The sequence below is a fragment of the Lontra canadensis genome, unplaced genomic scaffold, assembly GCF_010015895.1.
Source record: "Lontra canadensis isolate GAN:19392208 unplaced genomic scaffold, GSC_riverotter_1.0 scaffold18, whole genome shotgun sequence".
NCBI lineage: Eukaryota > Metazoa > Chordata > Mammalia > Carnivora > Mustelidae > Lontra > Lontra canadensis.
In genome coordinates, this window is record NW_022631012.1 from 15,743,511 (window position 1) to 15,753,726 (window position 10,216).

General features: G+C 37.8%; 1 pseudogene; it reads right to left on the reverse strand.

Annotated features, from left to right (window-relative positions):
• Nucleotides 1-5,517: 5,517 nt before the first annotated feature.
• Nucleotides 5,518-6,144, reverse strand: LOC116869041 (annotated as a pseudogene).
• Between the last annotated feature and the right edge of the window lie 4,072 nt (nucleotides 6,145-10,216).

The window sequence follows — 10,216 nt, forward strand, 5'->3', positions numbered from 1 at the left end:
ATACAGAGAGTTCCTCAGCAGAGGCTGAGAGACCTTCTGATTCAAGGAACTTTAAGAAATCTCGTCTGATCCTTAGCTCATCACGAAGAAAATCAACTAGAGACTCCAGTGGCTGCACATGACAAAGAATACAGACCTAAGAAAGTCACTAAACAAATAACAATAACAAAAGGAAAGGTCAATAATCTGATTTTTAGCATTATATCATATTAAGTGTCCCATTTTCAACAAAAAAAAAAATTATAAAATGGGCACACACACACACACACACTCTCTCTCTCTTCAGGAAATTATAGCCAACACACAGGGGGAAAAAGTCTATGAAAACTATCCCTATAAGACCCAGCCAAGGAACTTACTGGACAAACACTTTAATTCTGCTATTATAAATACTTTTTTAAAAACTAAAAGAAATCGTGTCTGAAATACTGAAGGAAAGTATGAGAATAATATCTTACCAAATATTGAGTAAGGAAAAAGAAAAAATCAAGTAAAAATTCTGAAATTGAAAAGTATAATAGCTAAGATGAAAAATTCCATATAGGAGCTCAATAGCACATTTGAAGTGACAAAACAAAGAATCAGAAAATTTTAAGACAGGATAAATAAGATTATTCTGCCTGATGAACAGAAAAGAAAAAGGATAAAGAAAGAGGAATAGATCTTCAGAGGTCTGGAGGATATTATCAAATGTATCAATGTATGCATAATGGGAGTCCCAGAAAGAGAAAAAGGAAAAAGAGGCAGAAAGAATACTTGGAGAAATAATAGTCCAAAAATGTCCAAATTTGATGAAAACTGTCAATATGCACATCCAAGAATCTCAACAAACCCAAGTAGGATTAAATTCAAAGAGATCCTACCCTATGCACATTGTACTCAAAGTACCAAAAAGACAAAAAGAGAGTCCTGAAAGCAGCAAGAGAAAAGTGATTCATTATATACAAGGATTCTCAACAAGATTAAGAGCTGACTTCTAATCAAAAACCATTGAGGCCAGAAAAAAATAAGATGATATATTCAGAGTATTGAAAGAAAAAAGAACCTGTCCACCAAGAATTTGTACCTTCACAACTGGTCTTCAAAAATGGGGGCTCCTGAGTGGCTCAGTGGGTTAAACCTCTGCCTTCGGCTCAGGTCATGAACTCAGGGTCCTGGGATCGAGTCCTGCATCGGGCTCTCTGCTCAGCAGGGAGCCTGCTTCCCCCTCTCTCTCTGCCTGCCTTTCTGCCTGCCTCTCTGCCTACTTGTGATCTCGCTCTCTCTGTCAAATAAATAAAAAAATAAAATATTTTAAAAAAAATGAAGGAGACATTTTAAGACACCCTCAGATAAACAAAAAAATGAGAGAATAATTTCCAGTCAACTCATGGCCACCAACAACCCATCTTACATTACTTATACATCATGGCTTAATGTTTATGTCCCCATCATCGCTCATCTTATCTTATACTTGAAACACCTGTATCTGTCCTTTTATTCCAAACTAAAAATTGTGCTATAGCCCAATTACATCAATGGGAATTGATACATACTTATTAAACTTTAATGTAACCAAGCATCAGACTTAAAAGTACACTTTCTCCTATTTTGATTTGAAATGTGGGTGTAATTCTGCCTGAGTCTAGAAGTGTGCCCATAACATAATTTATTATTTCCCTAAATGTATTTATGTATCTAGCAACTAAGAATCAAGAGAAGTGGAAAGAGGGACTAACTATAACCACTTTCTAAAATTCACAACAAATTTTGGTTAACTCCTAACAGTTGGTAGTCTAGCGCACTTCAAAAATAATGTTCATTATTTGAGAACTCTGAGTACAGACTCTGCTTATCTTCAGCAAAGATGCTTTAAAAAAAATCAAGGACCATATTCTACCTGCCCATCTGTATATGCCCAGCCTCATTCCCAGCGTCTTTGACAATTATTTTCAGACCAAACTCATCTTTCACTCCTTGAACTCCATGCCAGAGAGTTCTTGGGATATGTCATGATCTTTGTAACTCAGTGGCTCCATTGACATAGTCAGATTCCTCATCTTTAAAGACCACAATATCTCCTCCTATATAAATTCTTTTCTGACATCCTGGGCAATTGGTCACTTCCTCCTCTGCAGGTCCTCTTCTGCTCTTATTTTCTGTAGGAATTTATTACAATAATTATCTGCCCCTATGAATGCTACCATTAGACTCTGATCTCCTCCAGAAATGGCACCTCTCATAGATCTCTGTGTCCCTGACCCTCAACACAGTAACCGGAAGGGACTCAGTGAGGGTTGGCTCCATGAATTATTTGAAATAGGTAACTAAATTTTACTAATGAATAATAAGTATAAAAGGCTGCAACGGAATAACTGTGGGTGCTTACCATAACAGTTTCTAACACCAGCTCCCTGCTAATAATGTACTCTATGATAACCCATCAATGTAAAAATCCTGTGTTCATTCATGACTACTATTCATAGAGAAGGGATGTGAGAAGTCAATGCTCATTTCTCGGGTACTTTACCCTTGTTTTACTTATTTGAACAAACATATGAAGCAGTACCCTTGAGAAAGAATTGATGCTAACCTCAACAACTTGATCATTCATGTAAATCTGTGCCTGATCAATTCCCTCACAAGTATTGCAAATAGGTCTAGGTATGTCTGACTCTGAGGATGAATGCAGGTCTCCCAGGGAATGTAGTACACACGCTTATGTAAATTTGAGCACCAGAATTAGCCATCTCATGATTCTAAACACATGTACCCTATTACATAGCACAACACTTGGCATATGGTAGATGATCGATGTGTGCTATGTCAATTAAACACAGCGGTCTTGATTTAAATAGTATGATTATCTCCTGTATCTTTCTCTACATTTTCCCCTTTTCTATCCCCAGTCAAAGGCAGGTTCTCTTTTTCAGCACATATTCTAAGCAAGGAACTAAATCCTTTTTCAGAATGATTTTCTATAGTTATTCCTCCTGAGATTAGTTCAGCTTCCATTGCCAGCATTTGATGCCTCAAATAGAAATCCTTTTAGTTTCCCATTTCAGAATTTGCACTGAAATAGTAACGAGTTTAATCTGCTCACACAGAAATAGTATCTTCTCATTGGGCTCACGGCCATTGTGAGCTTTCTTAAATTCACTCTCAAGACTTTGCTGAATGATTTTTCTGCAACACAGTCATAAAACTGCTTGTCTCCCAATTTTTCTCCAACTTTTTTCTTTTCTGAAACTGTTAGTGTTTGTATTTCCACAGTCGACTATCATTTACATTTCTTTCACTGAGATGGACTCCTCAGGCTAAGGATCTGCCACAAGAATGTTATCTTCTCTTAGCCCACTTTTAAATAGTAGGGAGTCACCCTTTTGTCTGTGTCCAAGTAGAATTCCGTGTAATCAAGAAATTGGAAAAGAGAAGTACTTCTTTACATCCTGTTAGTGATGGGTTGTTTGGAAATAATTATACCTGTTATATGAGAAAAATTCTAAACATTTCTCTATGCAAAATTTTATATGAATTCATGTTGGTAGAACATCAGTTTTTAACATATTAGTTTGGACTGCTATGACAAAATACTACAAATTGGGTGGCTTAAAAAACAGACATTTCTCAGAGTGCTGGAGGCTGGGAAGTCCAAGATCAAGGTACTAGCAGATATGGTTACAGATGAGAGCACTTTCCTGGGTACAGACGGCTGCCTTCTCACTGTGTTCTCACATGAGAGAGGGTGAGCAAGCCCTCTGGTGCCTCTTCTTATAAGAGCACTAATCTCATCATGAAGGCCCTGCCCTTAATACGTATTTAAACCTGATTATCTTTCAAAGGTCCCATTTCCAAACTACTACACAGAAGAGCTTCAATATATGAACCTTGAGGGGACACAACTCCATTCATAGATTAATATAACCTTATAAAAAGAATAAATTATAGTTCAAACTCAGCCAACTCACTCTTCCTTTATAGTGAATATCTTCATAATTCTCATTAAAATTTTGATCAAAATTTCTGAAATGGTAAAATTTTTTAAATGACTGCTAATACAACTAATGACATTTGAGGTCATTTTTTTTTGCAAGGAATTACTTTTATGAATTTTATAATTCATTGGACTTTGAGATATCACTACTGAAAAAATTATAAGAGTGACAAAGCGAAATAAAATGAAGATACAGAACTGGAATTCCTGTATATTGTCAGTGATATACTGAAACTAGTACTCATTTATACTCATTTATAAGAGTGAACAGGGAAATACTAAAAATAAAAGTCTCTCAACAGTAGAAGGGATGAAAAAAAATTGTGGTGTAGCCATGCAATGGAATGCTGCATAGCAAGAAAGAGAGTGAACTGCTATCCCGTAAGTGAATCTCAGACATAATCAATGAGCAAAGACAGCTAGACAAAGGAGAATGCTTCTTTTCCACTTATATGAATTTCAAAAACTGATAAAATAATCACTGCTGACAAATATCAGAATAGTTGTCATCCTTGAGTGGGAAGAGGCATGAGGGAGTCTTCTGAGGCTAGAAATGTTCTATATCTTGATCTGGGTGTTAGATACAGCAATATGTTGTATATTAAAATTCCTCAGGTATATACACTTAAGATATATGTACTTCATGGTACACACACCATACCTCAATAAATATTTTAAAATAATTTTTAAAAAGGATTGAAAAATATGATTAACAACCTGACGCACATTGTAACCCAACAAATGCCTAGACAATGGTGAACCCTGTGCTCCTCGAGAGTAACTCACTGCTTTGTCCACTGACTTCTCCAAAAGATGCCCTTATAAAATTCCACACACATGGAAGCCAAATCATGACCTCAAGGCTCTCTGGGAGCCTTCATCTAACTATGGCAATAATGCACTTTTCTTACAAAATTAGGTTTCCACTTTGCCACTCAGCTCCAAAAATAAGTAAGTCACTGTATAACAATCTATACATATAGTCTGTGTCCATATTTCATTTATGTCATTCAAAATAGGACATTTGAGAGGAAAATGAAATACTGTTAATAATTACATAGGGATACCATTCTTAAACCACAATTGTCTTAGATGAACTGGATGTGTGGTCATATTTTGTACAGGTGGTAAAATTATAAAGAAAAGCAAGGAAAACATTAATACAAATTTCAGGATGGTGATTTCATTTGGACAAAAATGAGGTTGCCATGAGGAAGGAACATAGGGATCTTCAAAGTTTCTCTCCCAATTAACATCTCATATATATGTGTGTGTGTGTCTGTTCATCTGCTTTTTAAACCACAAATATGCATTTATATACTCCTCTACGCACAAAAAAAATTCATAATAAATTTTTTGGGTTAGGTTTAAAAGCAATCACAAAACCCAAAATTAAAGTAACAGGGATAGGTATAGTGGGGCTTATGCTTGCCATTACGATAAAGAGTTCAAGTCACTGATTGGTGTTTGGTTATATCCATATTTTTTATAGGAAATAGGATTTATCAGTGGGCATGAATAAGGAAGGGGCAGTGCCAAGGTTTTCATGAGTGCAGTGCCAGCAATTTGTCCAGGAGGCCATGACTAAGGATGTATTTGATACCCCAGTCATCTGGGATGAGCTACTTTTCAACCACCATGTCTTCAAATTCATCTACATTAAACTTACTAAAGCCCCACTTCTCAACAATGCGATTTCCTGGAGGCCAGAGAGCTTGAACTTGGCCCTATACAGGGCTTCAACCACATGTTTCTTGTTCTGCAGCTTGATCAATATGGACCCTGGCCACTGTACTCTAGGGCTTTCTGAAGGTATCCCACATACCTGTCTGCAGCCTCTTGGTTCCAGCACAGGACAAAATCTTGTTGATATGGATGACATGAAAGGGGTAAAGACATACTTGGATGTGAAAGCCATATTTGCCACAGCCTTTCACCGTGTACTTTTTGGAACCATTAGAGGAAGTCTCTAGGGCTTCAAAAGAGAGTTGTTCATATTCATCTAACACCATATGGCCAAGGTGTGGGAACTCATCTGCTTTTGCCTTCTTCCATCCTGGGTCAAAGATGTGGATCTGGGCGTCAGGGACATCTCTGCAGACGGGAGACTTTGAATATGGCTTGTTCTTACAATATTGGTAACACCAGCAGGCAGTGACCCATAGCAACATTATAACCTTCTGTGGGTTCCCAAAGGGATAGAAGAGGTTGTATCCACATTTTTTGTTTGTAGTGTCTTTGTTTGGGAAGGAATTCTTTTATGCAAAACCACCAGTTATTTGGGCTACAATTTTATTTTTTTAAAAAACCCCAAGTTTTAAATATTAAGTCAGGAGTTGTTCTTTGGGTATAAATATGAAGAAGCTTCAGGTTATATACTACAGATATGTTATAGCCCAAGCAGATTCTCAGCTAACATTGAAAAGTAGGATGTTGATTTTTCTCTTCCTCTTCCATCCCTTTTCCTTGAAGATAGTGGCATGGCCAGGGGCCAAACATGTGATAGGATCAAGGAAGTAGCAATGTGGTTGCTATATTATTACATATAAGTAGTTGAGCACATAAATACATATATTTATCATAATAGGAGTCAGATTCTCAATGAAATACAAGGCTATATTAGCTGCCAAGATAGGGAAGAGCTATTTTGGAGAACAGGAAAGCTAGCATGCTGAAAGGTGCAAATGTCACACAGTGTTCAGTGGCCATTTGAGCTTTGTGTTGGTTTCTTATTACTGCTGTAACAAATTACCAATCACTTGGTGGCTTAAGACAACACAAATTTATTGTCTTAAATGCTAGAGATCAGAACTCTGAAATGAATTTCACTGGGCTAAAATCAAAGTGTTAGCAAGACCATGTTCCTTCTGGAGACTCTAGGAGAAAATCTTTTTCCTCACATTTTCCAGCTTCTAGAGGCTGCCTGCATTCTTTGATCATGATCCATACCCTCTCCCCTTCAAAGTCAGCAGTATAGCATCAAATCTTTCTCTCTCTGACCTCTGTTTCCATTGCCACACTTCTTACTTTGCCTCTACCTTGGTTATTACATCACCTTCTGTGAATCTGGTTTGAGACATGGGCATCTTTGTTGGGGAGGATTATTCTTTCTATCACATGCTATGACTCTGAAATGAGAATAGTAAGGAAAAAAAAAAGTTGTACTTTTCTATGGCTACTGGGGAGCAAAGGAAGCAGGAAGCAGAGGACTTGGCTTTACCAGGACTATAATTCTGCCAACCCTGGAAGGAGAAAGGGAAAGAAGGCAATTCTAGTGATGGATCTTAGAATCTTAAGTTGTACAGGAAAGAAAGAGAAGACCAAGTGGAGGTAGAAGGGAGGGCTGTTAATGAGATAAGGCCAATGGGCTAAAGATTTCATAGGGTCAAAGAATTGCTGAATGGGATGGCTACAACAGACTAGTATATGCGAGGAGTCAGATCTCAGCAGTGTTCATTCATGATATGGATGAAGTCACATCATGAATGTGGTGTGAAAGGGTGCCCACAGGAAAGGATGGCTAAGTTGGGGAAAAAAAGAACATTTACTGGATGCAAGGGCATCACTTCCACTTATTTTAGGAAAGCTGTAAAAAGGGAACTCATAGAATCAAGGAGGTGAAGGTGATGTCTGTCAACAAATGCAGCCCATGGCACCAGGGTAAAAAAAAAAAAATTTTTTTTTTTCCTAGCAGGATTACTTTTCTGATCCTGTAGATTTGGCTCATTAACAGAGCCAAAAGCAAAATGGGTATTAGTAGAAAATTAAAATCACTCTATACTAAACCTTTTCATGGACTTCTGTAAATCTGGGTTAGTGTAATGAGCTAAATTATGTCCCCCAAAATTTATGTGTTAAAGCTCTAACCTGTACTAGTTCTAAATGGGACTATATTTGGAGACTGGGTGAGGTGATAAAGTGAGGCAGATAGACTGGGCTTTAATTCCATCTAACTGGTGTCCTCGTAAGAGGAGGAATTTGGACACCCAAAAAGAGAAAGACCAAGGATGCATTTACACAGAGAAAAGACCATGTGAGGACAAAGAGCGTAGGCAAGCATCTATCTGCAAGTTGAAGAGAGAGGCCTCAGGAAACCGAACATGAAACCTCAATCGTGGACTACACACACAGGTTCCACAACTGTGAGAAAATTCTTATTGCTAAGCCATTTAGTCTGTGGTATTTTGTTATGGGCGCCCCAGCAAACCCAGGTACCTAGTTTGTTTTAGAGATTATGATTTAGAAATTGTTCCTAAATTTAACACTACTTTAGAAAGTGCTTTCTTTCTGGAAAGTTCTTTTTTTAGGATCTCAAGATTCCTTCTATCTTCCTTTATCTTGGATTCTCTGAATCTTAATGAAGAGGGCACTGAGAAGGATTCATATGAGTGGAGGAGAGGTAGGTGGTGACCCATTCCCCATGGGCCACCAGACTTCGTTTCAATACACCTGGATGCAGGCGTGGTACATGGAGCCTATTTTGTGAAATACTCATCAGCAAGAACACACACCAAGTCTTTTCCACAGTCTGTGTCTTGGAAAAGTTTGAGTGCAAACTGGCAGTAATTTAAGAACAACCTAGGAGTCCAAGTTCTTTTCTGCCTTCCTCTACCACATGTCTTCCTTGTGGCAACTGATTTTCCATTGGCAGGCAGACAAAGGTTTTGTCATATTTGAGTTAAGGTATTCATGCTAAAACATCCAGGAAAACAGCAGAAGAGGAGGTTGTACAGGCCTAAGCAGCAAAAAAGCAAAACAGGTAAATTAAATGTTCTATAAAAGATGGCTTGACAAGATGACCCACATTAGACTACAAAGATATTAAAGAGGCAATTTTGTCTATTTGGAAATATTACAATGGGAACATAATGTTATGTCACTGTGTAGTTCAACTTCTGCTTCTTAATGACATTAATTTGTAGTAACTTTCTACTGACATTCATTTGTAGTAACTTTATACTCTCTCTGATCTTGACATCAATTTGTAGTAATTTTCTACTCTCTCTGATCTTGAAGTATTTAAAGAAACTACCAAGCTTTTGGCCACCAAGCAACTTGTGGATTTCGTGTACGAAAAATAAAAGTAGAAACTGGCCAGTAAACTCAAGTTGAATGAGAGTTTTGGTGTTGTTTATTTCCCATGTCACCACTCTGACTCATCATTGGTAGCAGAAATCTTTTGTAAGGATCTGCACCTGGTGCACTCAATTGAAGCAGGCCACCTGCATGGTTCACTGTAACAACCTTAAGGACAACATCCGCAGCATCCATCAGATAGCACACTCCATCTTTATGGTGTCCCATGAGGCATTCCCACTGTTCCACCAGCTAATGCACCAGATGCAGGGTAAATGCTCTAATTCAGAACATGTCTGGATGCCCATCTGATGCCCAAGAGGCTGTGTATAAATAGTAGTCCTTTCACAAAGGTCTACCATTGCCAAAAATACATGGCAAGAGAAGTGCATGTGTTTGAATGCTTACAGCACAAAGGGGTACATGCATTTTTTAAAAAGATTTATTTATTTATGAGAAAGAGAGAGAGAAAGAGAGCACAAGCAGGGAGAGGGGCAGAAGGAGAGAGAGAGAGAATCCTGGACCAGACTACATGCTAAACATGGAGCCCAACCCAGAGCTTGATCCCAGGACCCTGAGATCATGACCAGAGCTGAAATCAAGAGTTAACCTCTTAACTGACTGTGCCACTCAGGTTCCCTGTATGCATATATTTTTAAACAAGTAACAGAGATAAAGGCATAATTATTGCTCTCGTCTACTTCACATTAGAGTCTCCTGTACTATGAGAAAACAATCAATCCTAAGATATAACATACAATCGTAGAAGCCAAGTCCTTCATTTTACAAATGAGGCCCAAAAACCGTTCAATGTCTCATGGAAGGTCATGATTATTTCTTAGTATTTGATCAAACATACCTGCTAGAAGTTTACAGACCCAATGTCCCACATGCTTTCATTCAGTGAGCCTGTGTAAATATACATTTTATGTGTAAGACCTACATTTTAACAAGCTCCCCTGGTAATTCTGCACAGGTGAGACATACTGGGATAATTAAGGCCAAGTTTCAGTCAGTGGTCTCTCCCATGGCATCAAGTTACCTATGGCTTCAATAGCCCAAAAATCTCTTGTTCCATATAGATTCATGATGACATTCTTGTTTAAATCATAAATCTTTGGAACTTATGTTGGACCGTATATGCTATAGCATGGCTCACAACTAAAA